We start from the raw sequence: 26,860 nt of genomic DNA, 5'->3' as shown, positions 1-26,860 counted from the left end.
TCTATTGGTTCGTTGATGCCGGTTGCAGTAGCAGCAGCATCCATCTCCCGGAAGTTCTGAATTTTATCACAGGTTGTCTTTGGTCGCAAGACCATGACCGTCCTTCAACCAGTGCATGTGAGACCTCTTGAAATCATCTTGCGACCCCTCTGAGGGGTCAGGACCCCAAGGTTGAGAATGCCTTTAGGAGAGGAGTGCAATATTTCACCTTGTACACTGATAAAACTGTTTCCATGCAGCTGTCTGCGCTTCATGTGGATTAAAACAAGATCCAACATTTTGTCGCGACTTCACAAGAGCGCGTGCCACCATGGAGCCCCCACCCACGCCACCTCCCACAACAAGCAGCAGAAAGCAGGATGGGCATTACTTTGCGGTGCAGTGGGAGCCGGAGTCATCTCCGGTGCAGCAGCAGCAGCAGCAGCAGCCGTCAGCCGCGCACGGAGGAGCGGCGCGCAGTGCACGCACCGTGCGCACCGCGTGTCACGGAGAGGGCGGAACCGCCGCCGGGAGGAGGCTGAGCGGGGCCGGAGTGGGAGGGCTTCTCGGTGTTTTTCTGCTGGTTGGAAACAAGAAAGAAGCCAAAAAATCCGCCACCCACCTAAAACAAGCCCGAGGAGCGCAGCAACAGATCCTCCAGCAGCGCCGCCGCGTGAGCACACGCTGAGGAGCGCACGGGCGCAACAGCCGACAACAAAGGTGAGAGACGCGTGCGCAAACGGGCACCGATCACCGCGCAAAGTCCGCACAAAGGGCTCCAAGAAGCGCGGAGGAAATAAGTGTTGTTTGTGTCGCTCCGAGCTGCATCTCCGCTGTTTGGCTTTGTGTATGCGGAGTCCTGCGACACCCAAACGCACCACGGAGACTTCAAGTTCAGCGCGCATTTCTGCACCGTTTTCTGGGATTTAATGCTGCATTCGGCATGTGTTTCTTTTTTTTTTTTTTTTTAGCTGTTTGAGACTTTTGTTTTCTGCGTAAAAATGCTCCCCTGACCAGTTCATTCCTATGATCTTGTCAGATAATACACACCTGATATCCCCTCACTCACACAGGGTGTTTTTTCTTCTTGCTCTTTCCTTTTGTCTTGATGAGCAGACACACGAGTCTGCACACTTTTCATGAAAACGAGACTTCAAGTTGTGTGCAAATGTAGGAATAAAGCCTGCATTTCTACACAATACATTTGGATATACTCCTATTTTTTTGGGGGATGTTGGCCACTTCTTAATAGATTTCTTGAAGTTTGGACTGATTAATCATCTCTAATGCTGCTCTGGCCAGATCCTCCAGTCATCTTAGACTCTATGTGCTCTTTGTTTCCATTTCAGTTGTCTATGTGTGCACATTCAATTTGTCTGTGTACTTTTTCACCAAAATCCACGACGGTTTTGTTCATGTTTTATGCAAATTTAACAGGAAAACGTCTATTTCTGCATGTGTTTGCATTTAGTGCCGTTGCATACTTTTTTAATGTTTCAATTTTATTGTGCTTAAAATTGATCACATAGCTTAACCTCCCTCTACACGTCTTTTTTTTTTTAAACGATTTCTTGGTACTTTTAGTGACATTTTGGACACCTTGTTGCTATTTTATACAGTCTCTTCTCTTGCTTTGCTACGTTTTCAATGATGGACCGTTATTCTGTAGACTTTTGCACCAAAAATGCCCGAAGGAGACGTCATGCTGCATGGAGATTTAGGAAAAAAAGCATCAATTTCTGCCCCATTTCTTGGAATTATGCTGAATTTTAATACATTTGCATGTGTTTGTTGCTCTTTGACCCTTTTTCAAATATCTGATGTCTTCACTTGGGCCACCTTGTTGCCTTTTCTTTAATTTTTTATTTTCGAGAGCTCTTTCCATCTTTCTATCTGTGTGTAATCATTGACAGTGGAATAAAAATGCATTTTATTCAGGTGTCTTGAGCAGGCAGTTGAAGCGGACGGAGGAGGGAAAGTGTGTCAGTGTCTCTCGCTGTGTTTTCAGGTGGAGTTACAGGAGCTCCAGCTGTGCCACATGCAGGTCACTGCTCTCCGTGTTAAAAACTGCGTGCTGTTCATCTCAAATGAACGTTTGGTTTCGCTGCGTTCCCCATCAGGTATTCCTCCTCCAACAACTGTGCAATCCCTCGTTTCTTTTTTCTTTTCTTTTCTTTTCTTTTTTTTTTTTTTTACTGCCGGACCGCATCCAACATTTGGGATGTGTCAGCTCTCGCTTAATTCTCAACTACAGTAATTGCCTGCAGGATTAATGTCTTCCAACGGGAGTTAATGCCAGCAGTAAACCTTCACTGCTCTGTGAGCTGTTCCCTTATTGTTTTTTTTTTGTTTTTTTTCTCGTGATGTACAGCTCGAGTCTATCGGCCATCACACATGCGAGGAACCTTTAAACTAAACACTTTGAGGTTGTTTGGAAACAGCATTTAAATGAGGATCACGGTCGAGATTGTCTTACTAGAACTGGTCTGGGGTCTTGGAGTTTCTTCAATTGTCTTTGCAGTTTCCCAGATTTGATGTGTGATGTTCAGACTTTGTATAAGTTACAATAAGATCATTGAAGTAATTATTATTAATATATTATTCAAATTGGTATTATATAGATTAAGACATATATTGTCAAAATATGCACATTTTTGCATTTTTGGGCTCCTAAAACGCAGCACTGTGTGGATGATCGGCCAAAAGCGATGTTTTTTACATGCAACAGCGTTCTGGTGTGGATAGGCCTTTACTTTTCGATCCGCTGTTACCAAGTTAACGTCAGCTTTCCCACTTGCATACGTTCACTAATTTATCTTTACTGAGTAGCTCATCAGTAGCTCTGTTTATTTGCGATCTTCCATTAGTTTCATCATCTAGGGCCAGTAAGCTCACTCTAAATCACACCTTCGATTAGTAAGATAGCATCAGTTACTTCTGATGACCAAATCAATAGATTTTGGCCTTTGGCAATCTGATATATTTAAGTCCAGTTAGCTCACTCTTAAATTGGCCAATGATTAGTAACATAACATTATGTACATATATTGGAGGCATCCATAGTTTTATCATGTAAAGCCCTTTAGCTCACTCTAGAATAGTTTTTTGAATATATATATATATATATATATATATATATATGTATATATATGATAAAATCCACCTTGTCTGTTGTTCAGTTGGCTAATGTGTTCGAAGCCAATCTTGCATTAGATGTTGTCAATGACCCGCTAGCTCCCTCAACAATGAATAATTTGTAATAAAATATGTTATGCAATGTTTGATTAAATTATATGTGAGCAAAGCATTAAGAGCATTTGTTTAATGAATGATCTTACTTGAACCTTGTCGTTCAGTCTGGAAAAAGTCTTCGATGAGAAGCATACCATTAGCTAAGCCTGTGGGGTCAGTACGTTCAGTTTTTCAGTCTTAATGCATCAATCACTTTTGCTTGGACGCCGTCTCATTGTCATTTAGGACCAGTTAACGTCTCCGTAATTCAATTTTGACTAGTGAGATCACATTATCTTTGTTTGTTGGGTCAGTGAGTCCAGTTTGCTCAAGTGTGCTAATGTTTTAGCACCATTAGCTTTACCTTACTTTCAATCTTGCATTAGCTCTGTTGTTTAGGGCCTGTTAGCTCACTCCACAACGACTCTTTAATTAGTAAGGCGCATTAGCTATGTGAAATGTTTGACCGAAATTATTTATGGGCGAGTCTTCCGCAGCATTTAATATTACCAACCTTCCATTAGCCGTGTTGTTTATTGCCAGTGAGCTTACCCTAAAAGAGATTATTCTTTAGCGAGATAACATTACCATTGTCTATTGGGGTTGTAAATTCACGGTACGTTTCATCTTTGTTAGTCTACGTTGTGTCGCGCTAATTTGGGGGAGATTCAGTAAAAAATTGGCTGCACTTAGATTTTTATTGTCTTTGACTTCGTCTTTTTTTTTTTTTTGGAGGCAATCATTAGTGTTTGTCAGAAGTGATGAATGCTCAAGGATCTGTACTGGAGACAACCTGTTGCCATGGTGACAACAACAGGAAGTTGTATTGATTGCCGGAGAAAGACTAAAAAAAGACTTTCTGAGAAGTTTGCTCACTCAAGCACAGACCTAAACTTCATCGTAAAGGACATATTGTCAAATTGCTTGCTTTGTTGTTCTTGGACAACATGACTGGCTGATTTGAAGTTTTGTGTAGTCCAAACAAATCTGATTACGCTCTTCAACTTCAAGTGAAACGTGATGATATGTCGAGGCTCAAGCGGAACGCGGTGGTGCTACTTTCACCTGAACAAACAAACACCAGGAAAAGCATTGCGTTCCTCCAAACGTCGGACATGTTTTTGAAGCTCCCGAGGTTTCTCTTGGAGACTATTCGCTTTGTTTTAAGCTGACTGAGAAAGAGCAGAGGCCAGGAAATGGTAACCTTCATTTGAGGAAGTTGTTAGAGAAAGATAACAAAAAAACAAAACAAAACAAAAAGGGGACTTATGCAACGGTTTTGAAGTTGACGCAGTGAGTGAAACATATCGTATTTGTGCTCTGAGATTTGGTTCTCTCCTTGGACCAAATTTGAACCAGTTGCACCATATTTGTTTTTCTTTTTGCCAAATGTGTTGAAATGGAAACATCTTCCATCGCTATTTTGAATGTTGACCGACAATAAATTGGCGACGTGAAATGGAGTCAGGTTGTAACAGCGAACTACGTCTGAAATATACTGCAGACTGTACCTCAACGCTTCCCATGTGTACACTGATAACTCCAAAACACCAACGAGACTGAAGTATTTTACTGCTCACATTTTAATTACAAGACACATAATAACGGTGGTGTAGTGGTTAGCACTTGCCTCATTCCAACACGGTTTGATTCCAGGCTCGGGGGCCTTTTTGTGTGGGTGGGTTCACTTTGGGATCTCCGGTTTCCTCCAACAGTTCAAAAACATGCGTTCGCGGTTACTTTAAACCTGCTAAATTTAAACTTTGGGCTGCAGCCTGCCTGGAATCGGCTCCATTTCTGTCTCCGCCGTAAAGCCATGTAAAAGATAGACGGATTAAATGAACGCGTAGAACTGGCACAAGAGCCACGTCACTTCTGCACACTCGCTGTCCCAGCTGCAGCCTCATTTGTGGGGGAAATCAACGGCCTTGTTTAAATTTGCATGGCAGCTTTTCTCTTTGTAAGAAGATGCCACGGGGACGTTAAAATGTCAGCAGGATCCATGAGATCCTTAATTAAAACGCCACTTGCTTGGTAAAGAATGGCTTTAACGTCCCTGCCTTGTACTTAGTTCCCTGCATCCAAACCTCTAAGGGAATATGTCGCTCGGCATCACGCTACATCTCCCAATATTTACTTCTCTTTATCTAACAGCTGCCTGCTTTGTGTGAGCAGTCACAGGCAATAAAGGTAAACTTTGCCTTTGGAGCCTTGGAAACAGTCAAGGCTTCTGAAATTGTCCTTCAGAGCTCAACTTCTCCCGTTCCGGCAGTTTTTCCTCTTTTGCTTGATTTGGCTGGACGAGACGATTTGAATTCATGTTTTTGAGGGGATTTTGGAACGTCGCTTTTTGTCCAGAGCCAACAAATATGGTAGAATTATGGCTTTAGTTTGTTCCAGGTCAAATTTAGTCGATTCTCTGCTAATCCTGGGATAACAGTTCGACTCCACTTCCTGTCAGGGTCACTGGTAGGTTCGCACAATTTATTGCAAAGTCATCCCAATAAGAACTTAGACAACATAAAACAAACAAAAAACTGAACTGCGTTAAGATGTTTCACTGTTCTACAGACAGAATTTTAAATATTCATGAAAAGTTATAGGATTAATTTACAAAGAAATGCACAGTCACTTCCAATTCTTTAATTGGTTATCACATCATTTTCATGAATTAATCATGATTTCTTGCAGGGAAACGGAATTTACTGCCGTTATGTCACACGTGTGATATTGCAGTAATGATACATTTGCGATATGTTCTGGAGCTCTCCTACAAACAATGTGATTTAAAACTCTTAAAGTTGAACAAACCTGTATAAATGAACCCTTTGTATAACTGGGTACACTTAATCTACCTAAAATTGATGATTTCTGCTCTAGATATTACTAAATAGGGCAACATACTACAAACTGGTTGTTATCGCGATATCAATATGGCAAAAGACTGACTGAACTGTAAATATTTGTCTTTGTATACCGTGTGTATTCATGCTCTGCATACTCAAAGTTTTTGCCTGGACGCACTGATAAAAGAGATTATTAATCTCAATGTGGTTCTCCTGACTAAATAAAGGCTGATGAAAAAAAACGAATAAACAGAATATTATATAGGAAAGAAAAGTGCCATTAACCATGACTAACTAACATATTATAATTAATTGACAGCCATAATTATTTGATACCTGGTGTGAACAGAGTAGAAGTCTAACAAAAAAAAAAAAATGAAGGTATAAATTTGAGACAAGAGAAAGAGCACTGTTCTTTCATGAAACATAAACATGAGCATCATCTACATAAGTAATTGTTTAAATTGTTTCACTAATTTGATGCATCAGGCCCTACCTCTGTCCTTCAGCGCCCCCTAACTGTGACATTGACCCCAGTTTGGGCACCACTGCAGTGGATCGCTGATTTCACGGCGCTCTCGTGTTGACCGCATCACCGTGATGTTGCCGTCGGCTCATGCGGGATTCCACAACGTTCTCCATCACTCCATCGCTTCGATAACCTTTCGTTGGGACCCCCGCTCCCCCGCTCCCTGCACTCCCCATACATCATTTCCCACTTCGTTCTCCTTCCACTTCCAGAAACGCACCCCGGCTGTCTCCCCCATTAATTTCTCCTCTCCCAGGACGTCGGCAGGTCTGCTTCCACCTCTCCCTCTGCTTCATTTGCATCTCGGCTCCACACGACTGCCCAAGTGTTCTCTGGGAGTCAGGTGGCTAATTGGTTCCCATCTGTTGGGAGAAAGTGGCCTTTACGGGATGTTGCGTAATTCGCGTCAGGAGTTTCAACATATTGAAACATAAATTCCGACAGTTTTTCCTTCATGTTTTTACATTTTTTTTCAGAGAAAGACCTTCTCAGGAAATACACAATCATCTTTATCTTTCACAGAAGTGAAAGGAAGTCGTCTGTTATCCTCTTCAGCTACACATTTCAGCGTGCACTCCCTTCTGGGTTAATACTTTCACTGTCTGTATCTGCAGCGGGGGTTTGTTACTGTGTCAGACGATAAGGTTTGTGCGAGGAAGTGGTAGCGTCGAGCATCGGCCTCGCAAGTCAAAACAGGAAGTGACAGGAAACACGGCAGCGCTTGTTCAGACAAACATGAAAAGGACCGTTTGTTTACCCAAGTGCTACCTGAAGTTAAGCAAACGGCAAATAATTTCACCCAGCAGCTCCTCAGACTGCTGGCTCCCGTCCATACGCCGCTTTACTGCACCTATTTAACATTCAGCGCCAACAGAGGAGGCTGTGTTTGGCCTCGGGGGGGGGGGGGGGCGCGACGAGCCAAATCCAGCTTGTTGATGGTATCGAGAGTTTGCATTTTTTTTTTTTATTATAAATGCTTGTTTGGTGTGTGGGGAATTGTAATTTCCTGAAAATGTGAATGCAGTTTATGGAAACATTCATTTTGCATGAAAAGGTGGATGGTGCAGTGGGATGAAACAACCTCGCCCTCAACCCGGAGGCCTTCTGTGTATCAGTGAGACACTGAGTTCAAGTCTTTTCATCCAAACATGTACAAAGTTATTTGTCAGCCACTCTTTGTGCAATGTGTAATGCTGAATAACTAAATGCTGTGTGTATGTACAGGGAGAGGCCTGGGTCACCGCCCCACCTAAACACTGCATCTGCTCACGTACAGGAATGGTCGTATGTCAACCCTGGAGTTGAACGCAGCCTGTGTACTTCAACACAGCCTGTCTGCATGTCGAATGAGTTTGGCTCACTCTTGTACCTAAACACGTCTGTGTATATAGTATTTGTAAGGATGAGTTTAGGTCACTCCCGTACTCAGACGCTGCAAATCCTCATGTGCACGGTGGAGCCGAGCTCACCTTGTACTTGAACTTCGTCTAAGTTTGTACATGTGTGAAAGTGACACTAGGTTACTTTTCTCCCTCTGTACATGTATAACAATGAGCTCAGGCTACTCTTGTGCATCAGTGTCACCTGTTTGCATATAGAAGAATGACCTTAGATCACTCGTATCTCTGCATGCAGCCTGTGTATAAAGTATTTATAAGGTTGAGTTTAGGCCACTCTTGTACCTGAAGCAATTCTGCTTGTACACTGTGGAGTTATCACACCAGACTAACGGTGTCAGTGGGCTGGAGCCAATCTCAGCTGAATGTGGGTGAGAGTTTCGACAAGTCAACAGTAAAAAAAACAAAAAAATATATATAATGTAGTGTTTGATTTGTTCTTAAGCATTGTATGAATCAAATGGTTGTATGACTTGCATTTTTTTTCTGTGAGATTTTAGGCTCCAGCGTTGAAAATGACAGTAAAAATCCTTCATGAGATCGATGGATTGAATAAATAGAAGTGGCATAAATTGTGCGTGACTAAATAGTCAAAATGTGAATTCAAACCAATAAGGTTTCAATATAGTCCTATGTCACCGTAGGTTTCGGCTGCAGCCGTTGCCTCCGACTGTTTATGCTGAGATTTAAATCACTTTACGGCTGCATTTCTATTCACAATATCCGTCGCACTGAGACCCCCGAGGGAGCTGCTCGTGATGAATCAATTTCAAGCTCTTTTTGAGACCCTTCTGACAACTGATGGGTTGCCGACGCTGACCTTCAGAGACGAGGGAAGGTCTGCATATATCTGGCAGATATAAGGAGAAAAGAAAACCCAGCGAGTAGCAGGAGGCAAAGGGTGAATGGGCAGGCTGAATAGCTTAGGTAAATCTAATTTGCCCTCAGAGAAACGGGGAAGAGGAAGAGATGAGGTTTAAAGTGGCAATCGAAGCGAAGATGACAGAAGTTGCCAGAAGTGCTAGACCTCTGCAAATTGAGATTCTTTCAGGGAATTACACACATCAGGATATTTAATCGTTTTCAGTTTCCTGATATCGAGGATTGGATTGTGTGCGTGCAGCAGCTTTATGAGCTGATAGCACAGTGCTTTCCTCCCTGCTGGCTGACACTCCATTTGTTTAGCCACTTTAATCTAAAATGACTCGTGTGCATATGTACAGACTCGTTCATCCATCCTCAGCAGCTACATTCAATGCTGCCCTTTTTTTTTTTTTTTTCTGGCCCAGAGGAGGAGGAGGTGGTGGTGGTGAGGGGGGAGCTGTGAACCTGCAGCCAGGGATTCCTGAAAAGGATCCAGTTCGAATCAATCACCCTCTTCCGTGGTGTTCCTGTTGTTTTGCGGGCGTCTCCGGCGATGATCGATGCCGTTATTTTCCACGCGCGGGATGGATTGTAAACAGTGACGAATGGCGAAGGCTAATGCATTGCGCGTTGTCGGAGGGAAATCACTTACCTTGCCTCCACAATCCATTAAGTCGATGAGAGGGAGAAAAGTTGGATGTGCGGCTGTGGTTTTGCCCTGGAAGTTGGATGGGATGTGTGGATGCTGCAGTCTGCTTGTAATACATGAGTCTTTGTCCACATGAATTTCTGTTTTACTACGGGAAAGTGTGTAGAGCATTTGTTGGTTGGAGGTTGATAAATCTCCCGTTAAAGCTATTTTAATGGCTTTGGCCAAAGCGATAATGGAAGTAGTTATCTTCTTGATGAATTTGGGTAACTTCTGCTCCGTTGCAACATGCAAATGCTGTCCTTACAGCAATTGAATCTGATTTGACGTCAACTTCTACATGAAAGGTTGCCTTAAGTACTCAATTTTGCATAATTATTACTTAGGCACACCCGTTCAAAGCAAAAATATCACTGCTTTCACTCCTTTTGATGGAGGCTTTTCTTCTCCACTGGAAAGTATTATGGCTTGAAGGATAAACCAGCATGTGTGCAACTGAATACAGCTTGTTCCAGGCTACAGCATGAAGGTCCTCACCTCTGTGAGTCACCTGCAGTTTCCTGTCAGACGTGTCATTGGATTTTTTTTGTCGTCCCCTGAGGACGGACCTCCAATGTGAAATCACACCTGGGTTCTCTGGGATTTTATTGGATTGTTGTTTTTTTATACTGTTCCAACACACCTGACAATCCATCGATCTCACTGACAGCGACTCCAGGAACCCAGAGGGAGCAGGGGTTTGCAGTGAAACTTGAAGGATGGGCTTAGAGATGTTATTTTGGTCTATTCTCAGTGGTCCCACGGTGTGGTGTCTCGCGAGTGAGTCCAGCATATTTGGCTGGTGGGACGGAAACTGGACCAAACCTACCTTGAAGTGTTGATTCAGAGTGTCCGTGAAAACCGTTTTCCAGCTCATTGCATCCCTGATTTTTGTCTTGTAATTCGGATTTATCTTAAACCAGATTCTGCAACATGCTTGATATAACTTTACGGTTATTTGTGCTTGTTTGGTCGATGAGTTATTTTTGTCTTATGTTGGCATGTTTCCCATAATGCCATTGGTCTCACTGCACTCTTGTACTGTTGAGGGCTGTCAATCGTTTTCTGCATCTTATTCAAATTTAATTAATTATTGTCTTTAATATTTGGATTATATTCATATTTTTTTTATTAAAACAGGAATTAAATATAGACTAATCAATAGGCATCTTGTATTTACAGTTTACTTCTTTCAAGCAGTTTTTGCCACGATAGGACAATCAATACATTTTTAATAAGTTAATAAGTATGGGTGCAAAATAAGGAACTTTTTAAAGTGTAAAAACACAAAAGACACACATTGCATTCTGCCCGAGAATGGTCGAGTGTCCAAAAAAAATTAATATTGTACCCTTCCACCATTATGGGTCTGGCAGGTTGAGTGAATAGGAGTGCCCTACCAGAGGCTCCACACTAGTTATTACAAGATGAGGATTCACGAAGCCTTGAAGCTTTCCATCCAGTTGATTCATCACAGGCAGAAGCGTCTTTGTGCTTCATTTGCCCTAGTTTGCTGTCAAGTGAACAATAAATATAACATGAGGGGAGTGATGATAATGAACTCATTGGTTTGTTGTTTGAAGCTTTGAAATGAATTGTTATTAAATCATGCCAATATAGAAAGAATATTATGATTATAATAGTGTCTATTCGTCTGATAGAATGATGGCTGGGATAAGTTAACAACGGCCATATTATGCTAGTTAGTACTCTGTGCATCTTTTATTAAAATGAATCAGCTCATTTTGTTCCCAGACAGACGCAGTTCCTACTGGTTACAACAAGGTTTGAAGCGGAATCCATCGGTTTTGCTGCTTATATTGATTTTCACAAGCCAAATCAACAGTTTCCTGAATCACTCGCCAGGTTCAAATGTCACCACAAACATCAGCAACACAAGCTCTGATAGATGCTTTACAAAAAAAATCTTCCTGGATGGCCTCACGTCGCCATCACCGACATCTCAGCAGTCATTGTTGATTACACTAGTCTGGAAAATCCCTACATTAAACAAGCCTTTTCCCACAGAGAAAAAAATCTTTCCAGGAAGGGATCCTGAAGGAATTCAAGGTAAAATCTCTTCTCTGCATCAACAGGACCTTGAGGTACAGGCGTCTGTGTCTTTGCCTTGGTGGCGTACTCACAAGACTCCGTCAAGGACTTGCTGGAGAGATTATATAAGATGGAGGAGGTTGGGTTCCTCCGGAATTATCTCGATATTGTGCCCATGTCGACATGGCAAGCGGCAAAGATATTCAGTATGTGGTACGGATATTCAATACGGTTCATGGAGCCACTTTGATAAGGTGCGAAAAGTCCAGTTGTCCTGATTCAGATGCCTCAGTTGGACAAACGAGAATATTGAAAGACAAAAAAATTGTTTTGTTAGAAAATAGATGGATCGAAGCATAAGGAGAGTCTAATTGTGTTTCAGATGAAGTGCAAATGGAAGTATTGTCATGCCATAAAGCAAACCGTGGTGCTCAATAGTTGTAACAATGTGGAAAAGCCAAATGGATTAAGTCAAGCGTTTTCTTGCTTTTTGTATGACACATATTTTTAAAACTTATTTTCGGTGTTTGTCTTAATAATGTCTAACGATAATGAAGACACAAGAGGGCTCAGCATGTCTGGGCCTAAAATGTAGTTTATTCCGGCCATCTTCTACACTGCTTTATCTAACTCCCGCTTGTGGCGCCGAATTGAAGGCAGGTTACATCCTGAACACAGGAGAAACACAGAGAGAGACACCATTTCAAGAGAAAATGCCTCGTTTATGCATTTTTGTTTCAGAAGTATTTTGCATTTACACGGCAGCGTTTTGAAAATGATGCAGTTGGCATGACAGGCAATGGGGTTGGTGCAGTTTTATTTTATTTTTGGGAAATGAAACCACGAACACATGCGCGAAGAGAAAATGACCCCATAAACATCAACAATGGTGAGTACACGGATATTCGTATGGACAGATGACAAAGTTGGATCACTATTACGGGTGACTCTCTACTATAAAACGATCAAGTCCCAGGAGAATATGGACTGGGAGTCATGACACGATGGAGACCGCCTTTGTTGTTGTTGTCCCATCTACTCACGCATGTGCAAAAGAACTATTTACTACAGCCAAGATGCACATGAACAGTAGCAGCATTTTCAAAAAAAATATTTAAAGTTTTCAGTGGTTCCGAGCTCTAAAACCACGCTACGGAGGTTTTCTGTTTTCACTGCAAAAACATTGTGTAAACTATGCAACTGAGAACCCCGTCGTTTCTGTTTCATTTACAAATATGATTTAGTTCCCTTTTCATTAGAAGCGTCTGGCAGAGCTGCGGCAGTCAGAGCCTCGTTTGAGTGTATGCATGCATGGCGTTCAGGTGCAGCATCGATCGCAGGTCAACCGTGGTTCGGATGTCGCTCAAAGCTCAGTGCACAGTAATCGCTGCATGTGCATAAGCTGCGAAGAATTAGAAAATGAACACTGAAAGCGAAATGTAAAGCAAAACAGCTTTAATTTGACAGCTTTGAGGCTGGAAAACCATTATTCTGTTGATTATTCATTGACGCTCATTCAGTTTCATGTTGACGAATTTATCCATCCTGGAGAAACATTCTGATTGTGAAATGTGCATTACATATAGAACATAATTCAAAGAGTTATTGGTTCACAGTATTTGTGGATGAAAACCGGCAAATCAAAGACGATCAGTGACCCTGATGGCTGCTTAGAGGCATGAATAGATGTATAATTAAGTTTTTTTTTGTGTGTGTGTACGTAAAGATCACTTTGTGTTGATGATTGTCATTTGTCGGATTGGGGGGGGGCTTTAATTTGACGAGGGCGTGGTGCATGGTCCCTCAAATGATCCGGGTATGATTGACGAGCGGGATTGTTAACGCTCGATTTACGATGAAAGAATCGTAAACACGGGGATCTGCTCGACGGTGCGGCTGGTGGCTGAATCTCGGTCCGGGAGGCAGATGTCGCTGTGGGGGTGGGGGGGTGGGGGTTGGGGGGCGTGTGTGATGGATGTGTGCTATTTCAGATGTATGAGCCTGCGCGGGAATGGTGGAGCTGTGAAGGTCCACGGCGCACGCCATGATGTATGGAGGACTCTTCCGTGAGCCATTTACTCCGCGACAGAGGTGATACAACTCTGCACCTCACCTCTTGACCTTCTGATGAACTGCAGCAGCAGCAGCAACTAATCAGGCTCCCGATTATCAGCCCCCCCCCCCCCCCCCCCCTTCAAGGTGCAACATTTAGCATGTCGATTACATATCGACAAATTCCCATCGACCCCTGCGTGACGGGGCCAGATGCTCGGCTCGCTCGCTGCACTGTCCTGCGCGGAGCATCAACGAGACACCTGACCCACTTTTCTTTTATCCCAACATCTGGGGCCGTCTGCATCGCCTCGCCGGCTCACACACGCCTTCATTATTCATCACTGCGACGTGACACAATCCGAGGCAGACGCTCTTTATATGGACGCATCACCAGAGCAGGAACATCGGCAGCATATGGAGGCTTAATGACGTTACACCGGGTGTGAAGGATAATTTCTTTTGTCTTGTTCTTGCAGGCAGGTGTAAGGAGATACCTCCCTGCGACTGGCCGCACCTCTGCTTCTAATTTGGATTTCAGATTTGACTCGGGGATGGACTTTGAACGCGATTCCGGCTCATAAAATCTGGCTTGCACTGGTGGCAGCCAGACTGGTTGTTAGTGTTTATTTTTTATTTGGCTCCGGCAGGCTGTGGCCCGCGAGGAGAGTTGTTAATACGGTTGTTATCTCAGGAGATGTTTGTTCAAATCTAGGTGTTATTTTGGGATTTTTTTTTTTTTCTTTTCTCAGGGTGACCTCATCTTTTTTTCTGAACCTGCTGGATTTTTTATTTTTTTTCTTTCTGTGGAAAAAGGCTTCAAGCTGGAGGGTAGAGGAGTCACAAAACAGGCCTGCTGTGACTGAGCTTGTTTTAATTTTCTCTCCACCTCCTCCTCCCTCGTCTTTCCTCTGGTGTACAAGGATAGAGGGCCTGAAGGGACACGACTCGACGCTGCTGTGAGGAAAAGATGCACGATCAAGGAAAACTCGAGAAGAAGGACAGATAAAAGGTAGAAGATGAGCTGGGCAGTTTGATTTAAAAAAAAAAAAAAAAAATTCAGTCTAGCTTCAGGCTCAGTCCAAAGTCTGTCTAACTCTTTGGTCCAGATTTAAATAACTTCTCACAAATCCACGAAAAACCTTTACTTCGGGAACGAAGGGTGGACATGGAATAAATTTCACAACATGCCAATGACACGGAAGCTTTATTACCATTCATCACCAGCACTTTGTGCTGAAACAGAAATAACAGAAGTGATCTGTTTTGCATTTTTTTGGTGCATTTGAGAGCAAAATGGATTTAAAATAACCAGATCAGCGGGACAGCTGAGGGGGGAAGCAGCAGTTTGGAGAGAGAGCTGGAGCTTTCAGGTTGAGATGGTTCAAACATGTGCTGAGGAGAGATAATAGATATATTGTAAGACGGTCGCAGGAGATGGAGCTGCAGAGCAGGGACAGAGGGAGAAGACCAGGGGATGGTCGCTCGAGCAGATTTCAAGAATTAAAAATAAGTAAGAAAAGAAAACGTGTTAAAGGAAACTCTTTCATTCTCCTGCACGGCGAGGTGAAGGATAACAGCAATGGCCGCCTCCAAAGTGTCCCGCCTCCCAGTCCGTAGTGTCCTGGGACTTTCAGTAGTTTTATAGTTAAGGTACCTTTGACGTCCGTTCAGATGAACTTGTTGAGTGAATCAGTCATCGGATGACCCACAGGGCGCTCCCGGCTCTCTAATGTGATTGGCTACATCTCTTTGGCAGGAACTGTTAAGTAGCTCCTCCACTTTTTAAAGAAGTAACTATTGACTGTTATTAAGAACAAATCTTCAGTGACTTCCTCAGCACTGATTTATAAGATTTATTCAAGTCAGCTGCCCAGATGCATTCAATTGACTAACTTTGGCTGTGGATGATTCCCCCCCCCCCACTGACGCTCCCTCCGTTTTCATCTGTGAGCCCGCCGTGCTCATATTTCCAGTCGGATCTCTGCGCTTCAGCCATTTACACCCATAATAAAGACGTACTTTCTTCTGGATCCGCCGCTGCTTGGCTGCGCTCGGCTCTGCGAGCGCAGCCAGATTTATGTGCTTGGCAGCGGCTCCACAGATCATCGCCGGACATAAAACAAGTCATGGGTGGCGGGGACGGAGGTGGAGATGGTGTCGAGATGAATAATCTTCATTTTTCTTGCGGAAAGGATACAGTTCCGAGACGGGACCACTGGAATTAGACGCCACATGTGCGATCGCCTCTTACACTGATGGAGGCGTCTGTCACATGAGTCTCTGGAGAATATTGTTTTCTGTGTGACGCGGGAGTGAAAGACAGAAAGGGGGGGTGGGGGAGGGTCATACACGCTCATGCAGTTATGAAATGTTCTTTTAAAAGTGTCCTCATCTCGTCTGGGCCTCTGAGGGGTCTGCAGCAGCATCACATTTACTTCATCCAGCAGTAAAATCCTCCACCGGGCCTCTAATGTGCCTTTACTGCTGCAGGGAAGCGCTTCACTGACTCCGTCCGCCTTTCTCTTTCGCGCTACCTGTTTTTAAGTCTGAATCAGCACACAGACAGAATGACAAACCGGGCCAGGCTGCTTCCCCCTTCTGCTACATTAGCCGTCTGGCGTGGCGGCCCGGCGAGGCTTGGCCCGGCACCTTGCCGGCGGGGAGGTCGGTGGTTACGTGTGGCGGCGCGGCGCAGACGGAATGTTTTTAGCTCAGGAGCACAAAGCGAGACGAGTGTATCTGTATATAGCTTTGTGTCATTGTTTAGTTTAGTTTAACCTTCACATTTGACTAGAAAGTGGAGCTGAAGTCATTTATTTTACGTTTGCATGCACAGAAGAAGGGAAAAACGACACTGAAATAATCACAGAAAAATCAATCTAACCACATGTAATTTCACGTCAGCAGCTTATTTTTGTTGAAGGTCTTACATATTTGGCTAATGCAATTTATTCTTTGAGCAGACTTAAATGAAACTGTCCCTGAATACTATTTTTTAGTCATGTACACAGCTATCAAAGGAATTTGATTAGAAAGTTAAATGAATGTTGAAAAGAAGCTGAAGAAACTGTCAGAAAGATCGAAGACGATTGAAAAGCGTAATAAATATTAAATGAATTACTTAAAATGACATTTTTATCACGAAAATAATTCAACCAGCAAACTGGACACCAGTTATGTAACGTAGAAATTAACCACAATAGAAGTTTTCATGAAATTGTGTCCAGCAAACTTTACAGTAAAGATCAACACCGAATATTATATGTGCAAATTTTGAAGCTTGTGTCAAAGTTTATATATCCTAGAATCGGTAGTTATCTGCTGCATCAATTGATGCAAATGTTTGAAACAGAAATCAGCCTTTCTTTATTAAAAATGTTTTTCAAAAATGTCTTTTTTAGCATCTGTTTTCCAAGATGGTTGCCTGTTTCTGTTGAATGTTTTGCATATTTGACCACAAGACTGAGCATTTTGGACAGATGTGGATTAAGATTTAGATTTTAGAAGAATCGGTTGCATGAGGAAGTCACATTTACATCTTTGAGAGTTGTTGTTGATGTAGGAGAAATCATTTTTAACAGTCGGAAATCATCAGAATATGCTTCGACGCTTGTGTCTTTATTTGAATTATTCTTATGAAACATGCCGGTATCTGTTGCTCTCGCTCCAAGTGTCTGGAAAGCAGAAATTTCAACATCAAAATATTCAATTTGGCAGCCATTTTCCAAGATGGCCGGCTATTTCTGCCATGGTATTGCATATTTGGCCACGTGAAGTAGTTCTTTGTTCAGTCAGTCACACAGTTAGATTTGTGAAGAAGTACAGCTTTCAGACTTGTAGTCGAAACGCCTCATGTTTTTAAGTAAAAACTGAAAACTTTTGTTGTGTTTTGGGTGTCTGTTTACACAACAGTGCAGCTTGAAACCACTGCAAATGCAACTTTTTGAAAACGGCTCCCAAGGCGGAACTTTTCAAAAATGTTTGGCAACTTTCTTTTAAACTACCCTCGTTCTTCCTCTAAATTCCAAGTGGGCATTGTTCTTTATCCGAACAGGAGTACCCGAGTGAAGAAAATATGTGTGCAAATATTGACGTTTGTATCATAGTTTGAAGGATTCTCCTGAAATATGCACTTATATTCAGCAGTATTTGCTGTGAGTGTCTGATAAGTAGAAATGAGCCTTACTCAAAACTTCGAAACTTTGTGCTCTGAATCCCGATTGAACCTCAGTACCTTTTATTCCCCCCAAACAAATAACCAATTCAATGCTATTACTGTCTTAAAAGCTTTTATTGTGTGCTGAATAATGAAAGCATGCTTGTCAAACACATCAGGTGTCCCCCCCACTGCTCCAAACCCTCCTCGTTTGTCTTTTTCTTAATGGGACGGCCGCTTGTTTTCCTCCTTGTGAGCATGTTTCCACACAATTTGAATTAATTGGATTGTAAATTGATCCCACTTTGGAGCCCAAACCCTGGAAGCCGGAGCTTTTGGCCGCATACGACGGTTTAATCTGAATACTAAATGTTATTAAAAGCCTCCCCTGCCTCGCCTGTGTAGGACAGTGTGTACCTGGTAATGAGAAAAAAGCCCCCAGGGCCTATTGCATTCATTGTGCACCAGCATGGGATAATTCAGTAATTAATTGCCTTAGTAGCTGGATGGCGCTGTAATGGTTTGAAGATAAACAATATGACTTACCTTCACCGCTGCTGATGCTGTGTTTATGTCGTCCGCCTCATCCAGAAAGGCCAGCAGGACGACTTGTTGTCAAACTGTAATGTTTTTATAATGAGGAGATCAGAACTTCAGGGTGATATTGCACATGTTCCCGGAACAAAGTCACTCGGTTCAAAAGAAAACGCAGCGCTTCAGCGAGTGTTTTATTCACTCAATAATAAGGCAGGAATCACAGCTGAACTTTAATACTTTAACAATACTGAGGAAATTGCTTTGATTCCGTGGCATAATTAAAAGAACACAACAGCTTAGGAGGGAAATATGACTTTAGTCATACTGTGCTGCAGAAATTTAATTCAGTTACAATACAGTCACAGCAATGAATGAATAAATAAATAAATAAATTGGTCAAAAAGTTGAAAAAAATGAAGAAAATATATTGTACATTAAAAATCTTTTAAATGTAAATAATAAAATGAAATAAAAATTTGAATTGATAGTGAATCAAGCAAACTAAATGTATAATTCAGTAAAAAGCTTTTTAACTATTATTTATTTGAGCATAAAATTTATATTCTCGCCTTATGTGTATTACCGTACAGTTACCAATAGACGCGCAGTGCACAAGGGCAGGCTTTGGGGCGCACGTTTATTGAGGAAACGACCGCAGACCTGACTCGACCCCCTCCGCCGACCCGCCTTCCACCCGGCGACAGACACCGCCCCATGAGAAACATCCCGCGACACGGAAGGAGGGATTTGGTTTAGGGACGCCTGCCGCCCCGGCCACGGCGCGAGCCCAAATAAGAAATAAAATGACTGTTGTTTCTGCATGTTTGCACCCAATGCGAAATATCATATTTTATCAAGTAGTGAGGTTTGTTCTTTCTTCGTGTGCTCTTTGATCTTTGAAAAAGGGGGGGGTGCTCTTCTCGTTAGACGCTGCTCCTCTATTGGAAATTATACGGTATCTAGTCTGTTTTATTGACTGATGGTAGACTAAACCTGTGAGTACATAATAATGGAAAGGCCATACAGTGTTATCGCTGATTGTTTAAAGACTTTGGTTGGAAGTCCTACTGTGTGATGGGTTGCGAGCGTTCTGCATGGTGGTAGTATATCCAAACAGCAGTATTACAGCATCATGGTAACTTTCAAATTTTCTAATCCATCTAAATTGAAGTTGAAAGTAATTGATGTAAATATCACCTCCTCTGGAAGGACTGTTACCTGTCCATATGCTGTTTTGTCTATGTTTAGACCAATATCTGCATTTGAAGTGGGATGAGTTCTGTCATTACTGCTCACAGTGTCTCTTCGTCTTTCTCCGTCAGTTCCCAGACATCCACATCTGCCCCGGTGCTCCATCGGTAACTTCCAACTCGGGTCTGACCTGGTTGACGCTGTCCCCGATTCTGCTCTTCCTTCCAGCACCTTTGTTTTGTTTACAGCTGTCAGAGCTCCATGTGTTGTTTGTCTTGCACTGTGGGAGCTCATTGACCTTAATTTGTATGCAAACTGGGAGGGGCTGCTGGCATCCTCTGATATGGCCTTTGTGTGGTCGCCGCTGTTTGTTTGCATAAAAAGTACTTGATGAAGGTCGGAAACAAGATGAAATAGTGTTGGAGCCTCTTGGTTTGCGTTGCAGTTAAGAGTCCTTTCTCCTCTGCGTCTGTCGTCTATTTTACTCATAAATAGATAAAAGTGGCAAAAAAGAACTGGCAAGTCAACTTGTTCCGTAGTCTCAGTAGGTTCTATGCTGGAGGGCCTTCGTGGGAATCAAACTCTCCCATACTCCAGGTCAAGATGGAGACGGGTTTATTTGTATCCGCATATATTTTTTATATTGACTAAGCACTTCACCCAAACAGCAACTTTTTTCAATCCACAGTGGTTCAAACTAAAAAAAAAGAAGAAGAAAAATGTTTTAGCTCTTTCGCCAACCAGCATGTTTTCTTCTCTGCTTTTGGCCTGAGATGAAGACGGCAGCGTTTTTCGCGGTTTCAGGTTGACACGAATGCATTTTGTGTGCAGGGAACATGTTTGCTCGTCTGATAAGTTTTTGTCTCCTAACCTGGGACGATGTTCACTCAAAGATGAGTGATAGCCGACGAATTGTGTTGCACAACTACTTTTAAGACATTTTTTTTAACGAAAATCTCTTTAAGTTTGACTTGATACTGTAAACACAAGTTATTCACAACTTAAATGAGTTTCAAAAGTAGTTAAAGAGACTTTTTTTTACTTCTCATCAGTTATAAAACGGTAATCAGAAAGCTTCTGGGAATTTGTTCATGAGCCACAATCATAGTGATGCTGGCCGTATGTGGCCCGCAGGCCACCCATGACTGGTCCAGTGACGGGGGGGGATGTTGAATCTTTATTTCTGCCTCTCTAAAAAGCTCCTTTTATGCACCAATTATTTACTATTTCAGTCTTTTCTTGTTCGCTCCCAGCTATTTGACTATACGATTGTATCAAATGGTAAGAAGTTGTTATTTGGACATCTGATTTATTTCCTATTGAGACGACAGTAGCAGTTTCGAGACTTTCAAATCGTCGTGTCCTGATTGTATTTGTCTTCCTAACATTTTCCCAACAGTTGTGGAGCTGTAATCACAACGAAGAGCCACATTTTAAAACCCCAGTTAAAAAAAAAAGAAAGAAGAAGAGATGTTTCACTCTACAGTGTGGGTGGCTGATTTTTATATTTTTTATATTTTTGTGTGTGTGTAATCCCGTCCCTCTGAAACCTCCTCAGCTTTTGTGCTTCCCCATTCTTCTCATCTCGCCTCCTCTGCTTACACAGCCGAGGCTCGGAGGAGGCGCAGACGCTCCTCACAATGTAGATGACAGGATAAAAAGAGAAGGAGCCGGCGCGGCGGAGAATGAATGAGGAAGGGGGAGCGAGGAGGACGGAGGGAGTGATAGAACGAGGAGGGAAAAGGCCAGGGAGGGAGGATGAGCCACGTCTCCCTTGTCTTGACATTTCTCTCCGTCTCCTCTGGGAATGAATACCCTGATATAAATGTTCCAAACTGATGATGGAGTGGGGCAGGAGGAGGGCGAGGAGGGGCTCTTGTTTGATGTGCCTTAGTTATTACACAGTCGGCGTTTATAATTTGGTTTCAGGTTGATGTAATTAAAGGGATCGGGCCTCTGCAGTTTTGCGCGGACTAATTTGTTTAGGAAGCGCTGATTCGCCGCCGGTGATGAGGGCGCTACTACGGCTCCGCCGCCGCAGCTGTTGCTGGTGGTCATGGCAACAGGAGCGGACGATAACTGAGGCGGGCTTTTGCTGGGGGGGGGGGGGGCCCTCACAGGTGTCCATATTGACGTCTTTGTGGAGGTGAGCGGCAGTTTGCAGCAGGTGCTGCTGCTCCAGGAAGAGACAGACGCCGACTGGATCCTCTTGTCTAATAAAGTTCAGGCCTCCACCGGCACGTCACCCGTGTGCTTTCATGTTAAATTACCACTGTGCTCACAACGTGTGGAGCGAAAGCCAGAAAATGCCTCTTAGAATGATTGGAAGTACAACCATCAATCAATCCCATTTTATTATAGACTGAATAAAAGTGCCCGAGTATAGTTAACCTTTAAACACAATTTTTTGAAAAAAAAATGTGTTTTAGTCCTAAGAGGTAGAAATAAATCACGGCAAATGTTGCATATGCTTTTTTAATTCTTAGTGCAAAGTACAGTAAAATGCAAAGAAAACTAGTCCTTTGCACCATTTTGCTGCCTCCATCGTGCACGTTTTTACAAATTCACCCTCAAGCTTTGGATACGATGCGATGAATTGTCATACAAATCAATGCAGTAGCAAAATGTATGTCTAGACTTGGTTTTCCTTGTGTTTTATCCTTTCCTGTTACTAAAACGACATCAAGTACATGAGATAAAATCTAAAGTTAAAGAATTATTGGAAATTTTTCCTGAGATTATTAGGAATCTGTTCTCCAATAGGCCAGATTCAAACCCTTTGGGGTTCAGGTTTCAGCCTACAACCCCTGATGTCTGACACCAGCCCTGTGGCAGTTGGATGTTAGATACTTAAGGCCCTTCCATACTTCCGCAGACCGCTTTGACTTGCACATGGACCAAGGATGTGCACACGCTTCCATTCATACGACATTTCAGTTTTCACTTTTGGACACAATGTAGTTGATCTTTGCAGCCGCTGCAGCTTCTTTCTGTATTTGATTGTTAGAAATGCAGTGACACCTGCTACTTGACACCCTGATCCTGGTGTCCATATTGTCTTTCTATATCTGTGTTGTTTAATTTGCGTTTTTCTGTATCAATGTCTGGTTTTCCCATCCTTCTTTTCAAGGCAAATGGGAAATGCAGAGTTTGTTTGCCCGATTTTTCTGAATGGTTGGCGTTTTGACAGAAACGTGATTGAAGCACTTTTGATATCAGGTGAAAAATGAAGGTGTTGATGCAGATATGAGCTGAATGTAACATTTTCACTGGTGGTGGGGAAAAAAAATGACTGACGGCGCAAAAGCATTTTATTTGTTATTTTTTTCCACTTTGTGCGACATTCATTCCCATTAACTGTGATAACATGGAGTCTCTCCAAATTAGATTTCTGGCGCGTGCTATGAACACGTCCTCGTTCACAGAGAAGGACGAGTCGGAATTAGAGAGCTGTGCGTGTTGGACTCGGCTGCGTTAGATGTTTCTGCCCGTGAGCTGTTTTCCCGGGGTTCTCTTTGGTTTAAAGCCCCTCCGTTTGGCTGGGACGCCGGGCGCCGGCGTGCTGCATTCCCCCCTCGTACTTGATGTCACCTTGCAGGATTTCAGGCTATTGATGTTGCTCAAAAGTTGCCTCTCGCTGGTGTGTGGAGCTGCCAGCGTGTGAAGTTCAGGTTTGAATTTGTAAGCTCAAAATGGAAATGCAGCATTTTTGAATAATAAACCCGGTTTCAGTTTAAAAGCTTCATTACAAACTCGCAATTTTTGTACGTCTTATCAGAGCGAAAAGTGCCACATTTCCAAGGTGGTCTTTGAAATTGCTGCCATTACGTCTGTTATAATTTAACCATTTTGGCAGCATTAAGTCAGACAGTTCTGCTGTGCCAGACTGCGGCTTTTGGGATTGCTTTTCTCTGCGAGGTGCTTGATAAAAAGGAAAGCTTTATCTGCATCCAGAGGCCCAACCTCAGCGGGCCGGGCACTGATCCTGCAGCTCTGCTTCCGCTAAGACAGCCGATGATAATCTGCCCGCTCCTCAGGTGGCCTCGGCGAGAGCGGGAGCCGGCTGTCAGATCAAGCCAGCCGCCCTCCTGCCTCTCCCCGCTTAGTTTTCTTGGGAGAAAAAAAGAAAAAGAAGAAAGAAATATCTTTAACTTTTGCAGGCACACGAGGCAGGTGGAGTTTTCATTCCATAAGCTGCAGGTTAGATAATAATTGAATCTGGAAGTGGTATCGATGGGCTTCTTCGTCTTTGTTGAATTGCATCCAAATATACATGAGATGTCGCGTGTTGTTGGAGATCCTTCGAGCGTCAACATCTCCTGTTGCTCCGTTTACAGACCAGCCAGGTTTTCATGTGCAACTACGCTTATTAGTTACAATCACTCGGCACGCTGAGGCAGCGGCTTGCACTCTTTCCTTAAACCAAGCGCGGTCTGGTTAGGTTCCGGGCTTTGAGCTTTCTGTGTGGCGTTTGAATGTTAGCCCTGTGCTTGCTTGAGTTCTTTCTGGTCATTCCAGTTATACCTTGCAGCTGTCTTACAACATGAACACAAAGGTCAATTGGTGTGAAAGTCAGGATACTGAAATGACCTGTGATGTAAGAGCAAACAGTTAACTATATGATGTGATTAGTTTTTACCGATAACAGTGCTCTCTCTGTTTTAGGACCCACTTGTAATCAGATGCAACTGTACTATGCTTCTTTTTTTTTTTTTTTAATATAGATTTATATACTTTGGACTTTTGGCCTGTTGCTACCAGGTTTGTTGAAATAATGAAGTAAGTTGTCAACACAATCTAGTGTAGTGGGACAAATATGTTGCCATGCAGAGCACGAATGCAGTTTCTTTGGTATTATGTATATTGCAAATGTTGATATTATGATTACATACATTTTTGATTTGTTGTGCAAACGTGAGCACGGGAACCAATAACTTTATTGGTGTGTGCAACAGTGAAGTTACTGCCAAAATGTGGACCCGTCTTGAAATACAAATATAGTAATAGAAGAATTTTCCCTTTTTGCCTTTTTGAATTTGGGAAGTGTAAATTGTGACTCCAGCCAATTGTTGAAGATCAGAATGAAGAAGAACATAGTGGATTCCAACAGTGGAAGAAGAAGACGACATTTCAATCCTATAAAACAATAAAATGAAATAGTTTAACTGTGACAAACACACAAGGCAGGAAGCCATCTATCTTTCTGACTTCCTACTGATTACACCAAACACTCACGATACAGAAAAGCTATGGAAACTAGTTTACGCAATAGAACAAAGCCATGTTATCAATGTAATCAAGGTTATCTTCTCCTCTCCCTCCTCTGGGCGAGGTCGGCGGTGGAGCAGCCAATCCTGGTCTGATGTTGTAAAGGTCACCACTGTGGGTCCCTGAGAAAGACCCTTGACCCTGAATAAACATCAGTTAACTCTAGTCTTTTCTTTTTACATTTTGCGTTCTTGTGAAAACTGTGTTGAACCGAGGTTTGAACCAAACCGTGGAGTCAAATCCTCATTCAGACAAAGCTGTATCACCGGTACCAAAGCTTTGTTTGTTGTCTTTGATTCAAGCAGGCGACTTCTCAGAAAGCAGAGTCAGTATAAGTCCTCTTAAGTGTTTTGATAGTTGAGTTCCATGTTTTCCGGCAGAAGCATCGAGTGTATAAGCAGAGAGGCTTTAGGTCTGTGAAAGCTTCCCAGCTCAATGTTGACGTGTGTCTTTAGTTCCTGGAGTCTTCGTGGCCTCGGTGTGTGTGTGTGTGTGTGTGTGTGTGTGTGTGTGTGTGTGTGTGTGTGTGTGTGTGTGTGTGTGTGTGTGTGTGTGTGTGTGTGTGTGTGTGTGTGTGTGTGTGTGTGTGTGTGTGCAGCCAGCTTGTATGTTGGCCTGTTGATTGAAATATGGCCGCAGTCTCACTCCGCCGCCACTCAGGCGACGCTCGATGCCAAGTGGCTGATTTATGACCTCTGTAGCCCACCGACGCTCCTGCTGTGAGAGCTCCTTCACCCCCCCCCCCCCCCCCCCCATCTGCTTCCGTCTGAGGAGTATTCAACTTTCTCCCCTGACGTTGACCCTGTTTAACTGCTTTTCTTTCGCCCTGCTGGAGGCGGTTCAGCTCTCGCTCGCCGCTTCGACTGAGCCGATGCGCACTTGTCTGGTCCGTTACGAGCGCCGCCGTCAGATGTCGCCGCCACTGATTAACTCCGCCGGCCTCGTCGAAGCTTGTTATCCTTTTCAATTTTCTCCCCAACTGCTCAAGTCATTAACATTTAGGGTTGGATGCAGAACGCCTCAGCAGGTGTTACTGTAGCTGCTTTTTTTTTTTTTTTTTTTCCCTTCATAGCGCGTCCGCCTGCACCTGCGCCGCTGTCAGGATGCGGAAGTATGACAAGGACACGCAGCAGAACCAAAACAATGTCAAGTATGTGTTGTTTCTTGTGCAGCTGCATCCGTTTAGCATGAGTGATGTTATTATTAGTACTAAACATGGACTGACGGCCTCTAAACCAAGGTTCTGTTTACATGGCGACGTTTTTCAAGTGGGGAAAGAAGGAAACTTTCATTGTGTTTTGAGTGTTTACACCAGGACTGCAGTTTTTGCAGTACGGTTCCTTTTTTTTTAAGGGACGGGGAGTTACGCTACTCTACAGTTTGCTACTGATCAATAGTGATTAGAAACTTGGGAATGTAAATCTCGTGTAAGTTCTGGATTAATCCAGGAGTCCTTGTTGTCAAGCAACAGTGCTAAGCAGTTGTCGTTATCGCGATATCAACATTTGCAATATATACGTATTGGAAAGCCGACTCAAAAGCTATAAATGATTCAATGCACTGTGCGTTGTCGCTCTCCATATTATTACTTTCTCCGTTCTTTCCCTCATCTTGACTTGACTCCCTTCAGCCTGGACTTCTTTACTTCCTTGCTCTGTCCATTATTCTGGATGGTTCCCCCCAGATTCCTGAACTTATCCATCGTCTCTACCGCTAATCTTAACATCGTCACCTTTCCATCTGCCTTCCTCTCATTCACTCACTGTGTCTGGTCTCTTCCAGCTACATTACTTTTCTCTCTGTCGGCTTTGGGATGTTCACTCACATTGGGGCTGGCGTGCAATTAGTAGTGAAAGTAGTCGAGATTTGCTTAAAGAACCCTGCAGCAGGAAGGGATGCATTCAAACTGAGGGATGTGTCTTTGTCTGAAGGCTTTGGATCTCCTCTGCTGGCTGAAGCACAGCATGATCCTCACGTCAGTGTTAAGGTTAGAGGGGCTACATGTTGTTGACCACTGCAGCTGTCAGCTGGAACCCTGACGGCTCGTGCAGAAACCGATTGTTTCCT

The 26,860-nt window shown here is 43.1% G+C and overlaps 1 protein-coding gene across 2 annotated transcripts in view; it reads left to right on the top strand.

Moving 5' to 3' along the window:
• The first annotated feature begins 380 nt into the window (after nt 1-380).
• rnf152 (ring finger protein 152) overlaps nt 381-26,860 on the top strand; it is a 49,903-nt gene continuing 23,423 nt past the window's right edge. The window contains exon 1 of one of the 2 annotated variants that reach the window (XM_080489632.1): nt 381-699. The gene's annotated coding sequence lies outside the window, so the exon portion shown is untranslated. Of the gene's footprint in view, nt 700-1,985; nt 2,100-26,860 lie in introns of those variants that run through there. The other variant, XM_080489633.1, reaches the window with a different exon arrangement.

This window comes from Lipophrys pholis (assembly GCF_963383615.2).
Source record: "Lipophrys pholis genome assembly, chromosome: 20".
Classification (NCBI taxonomy): domain Eukaryota; kingdom Metazoa; phylum Chordata; class Actinopteri; order Blenniiformes; family Blenniidae; genus Lipophrys; species Lipophrys pholis.
Note: the sequence above shows the minus strand (reverse complement) of the source record. Positions and strands in the feature narration are given on the sequence as shown.